Consider the following 3450-nt stretch of genomic DNA (forward strand, 5'->3'; position numbering starts at 1 on the left):
AGTATTGCACTTACATTAGGCACGATGTGCATAGACACGTAACAAAATAGATGCGCCATCCTCCCGGCATCTCCCCAGCAGTTCATACTGTCAATATGGCTGTACAGTCAAATGGTGCTGCGTTGCCATGAGAACAGGAATGCTACGTGACATCACCGCGTCACATGATGCCCATTGCCATGACAACGGGACACTATGTGACGTCATGACGTCATGCGGGGAAGCGTTGCCATGACAACATGACACCACATGATGTATTGATGTCATGAAGCGTCCTGTTGTCATGGCAACTTGACCCCACATGACGTCAGTTGCAGGGTGGAGATGCTGGGAGGATGTCAGAGGATGCCGGGAGACGCCACAGCCGAAGGTAAGAGCTCAATATAAACATTTTATCTCCGGTTTAGTCTTCTAGTGGCAACCCTGGTGACAAGGGGGTGACCGGAGGGAAAGCGAAGGCAGTGAGGGAAGGGGGGATTTGTACTTACCTTGCTCTCCAGTCTTCCCAGCCAGCCCATGTGGAGCTCCCAGCAGTCAGGGTGTATAATCAATGGACCCTGTGCTGCTTGGGAGGCCAACAGGGTTCACTGGTCCATAGTTCAGAAGAGGATCTGGTTAGGGGCTCTGGCTTCTCTTCTCCCATGTCTCTATGGTCCCTCTGTATCATATTGCTTTTTTCCCCTTCTCTCTTCAGGGGCTGCACAGGAAGCACTGAAAGGGCCGCATACAGGCCACCGGTTGGACATCCCTGCTCTATTGGTTTGGAATTTACATTGATTAAATCAAGAGTGTGCACACTTTTCAGTTTGCACCCCCCTGCCTGCTCTCCCCCCCTGCTTGCGTCCCCACCCCCCGTACCTGGTGTCTAAATGATGCTGCATTCTCATGGTGACGCGTCACTGGAAGCCTGGAGACCAGGTAAGTGAATAAATTGCCCCCCCTTCTCCTGAAAATCTCAGGATCGCACGCCCCCCCAGTTTGGGCAACCCTGGATTAAAGCATACCCTACTGAGACACTATCATAAAATACACTCTATTTTGTGAGGATTATTATACTAGATAAGCAGTTCAAGGCACTAGGCACCTTACAGTTTTCCTCGCTCCTATAATACATGCACTTTTTTTTATTCCCTCTCAAATGTTGCTCTAATTCTTCTAATTGATGCCTGGAGAGTCTCATTGTAAATGTTGTTTGTCTATCTGTCATTCAGCATAAGGTTTAAATGTTTGATTTTGTTTGATTACATATAGTTTAATATGTGTGGGTGAATATTAAAATGTCACTCATCTTAAATGGCTCAAAATTTGTATTTCCTTCGCATGTATCCTTTATTCCAAAGACTTTAGCTGAAATTATAGTTTGGAGTGGCATTCACTGTAGCAGAGATAAAGCATTTTGAATGGAATAAAAAATAAGAAATTATAATTTGTTACTTGTAACACACACACATACATACATACATATATATATATATATATATATATATATATATATATATATATATATATATATATATATATATATATTGAACACACAAAAGACTAAGACAATCCCCAAAAGCAGCACTTCTCCGGGAAGAAGGCCCCCTTGGCTGAAACGCGTTGAGTGTCCACTCTAGGCAGCTATTTATTATTTTGTTAGCGTGACTCTTGGTGCTTATCCTGTGGACTGTATGACTTATTTCCACACATCCTGGAGTTTAACTCCGTGGGACTGACTCCATCATCACTATATGGCAGCTGAGTATCATTTTCTCTGCTATTTGGAGTCATTATCTCCTATGGAACCCTTACTCTAGGTTGTTTCATATGTGCAAACAGCACTGGCTTTTTGTGATTCTACAGCCATGTGTCTTACTTGCTTTTGTGCAGCCACCACAGGCATTGTATGCATCTTTTTTTGATTTTGATATTTTGTATTGCTGTTCAGGGTTTGAGTCTTTATTTCATTTTGTCTCCCCTGTGCCTCCCCCTTGGTTTAAGTTATTATTTTTCTTATGTACATCATTTTTGTATATAGGTTTATTTATGCCATACCTTTCTTTATGCCCTTAGCTTAGTTATCTACCTTTTTAGCTTAGGTCTTTACCATGTTTTTTTTTTAAATATTCAGCTTTCTTTGTGTCGCTTTATATAGTTATCAGGCTCCTTGTGCAGACACATTTTTTGCTTTTGATTTATTTTTCAGCATTATTGATTTTTTGTAAATTTTAGTCAGTCACGGTCTTTTTGTATTTTTTGCTGCCCTTAGTGTGTATATGTTTTTAAATGTTAGTGTTCTTTTTGCTCGCTATTAAAATCTATTCATTTTCTATTTTGACTTTAGTTTCCTGGTCTTTGGTGTTATGTTATTAGTTATTTTGTGGTATATTTAGAGTGCTGCTTTCGGGGATTGTCTTAGTCTTTTGTGTGTTCAATATTATTGTTATCCCCCAGCACCTACAGTTTCCCATTTACTCTAGGCTTACTTGTTTTTTTTTTTTATTCCAAGATAGTCAATATTACTTATTGGGTCTGGTTTTTCCACATATATATGTAGTGTGAGCAACATTCTTTTTGTGTGTTTGTCATATATATATATATAGTTTTTTTTTTAAGTTATGGTGGGTGAAAAAGGCAACAACAACCTCCACCATTAGCATATAGCCAATAAAGAATATCACTTGTTGTCCCATGCTTTGCTTAAAAGTTGTGTGACCAGGGATGCATCTGATAAAATGGGCTCCATGTGTATGGATATTCCAGGCAAAATGTGACACATTGTGTGCTCATTTGCATGTCATTTACCAGAATCCCTTGCTGCAGTGGGAACACAGTATGCGAGGTGATAATGGTTGAAAGACAGGGCTGCAGACCTGTCTAAGACATGTCAATGTGCTCACAAGTGATATTTTTTATTGGTTATATGCTAATAATGAAAGGCTTTTTGTTGCCTTTTTCACCCACCATAACTTAAAATGTATATGGTAAACCTACTCAGCCTAGAAATATTGCAAAGCAAGTATAAACTAACCTCACACTGATGATACCCATCAAGGTTGAAACATGTCTGTGAGTGGTTTGACTTGCTTTGTTAGTCCCATGCTGTGCTTAAAAGCTGTGTGAACAGTGATGCATCTGCTTAAATGGGCTCCATGTGTATGGATATTCCAGGCAAAAGATGAAACATTGTGTGCTCATTTGCATGTAATTTCCCAGAATCCCTTGGTGCAGTGGGAGCACTGTATGCTAGGTGATAATGGTTGAACGGCAGGGGTGCAGGCCTGTCTAAGACATGTGAACGTGCTCATAAGTGATATTCTTTATTTTATATATATATATATATATATATATATATATATATATATATATATATATATATACCATAATACTGAGTTAAGTTATGGTGAGTAAAAAAAGTGACAAAAACCCTCCACAGGAAAGCAAATAGTGACACTGTGTGCTCATTTG

The sequence above is a fragment of the Ascaphus truei genome, chromosome 13, assembly GCF_040206685.1.
Source record: "Ascaphus truei isolate aAscTru1 chromosome 13, aAscTru1.hap1, whole genome shotgun sequence".
Classification (NCBI taxonomy): Eukaryota; Metazoa; Chordata; class Amphibia; order Anura; family Ascaphidae; genus Ascaphus; species Ascaphus truei.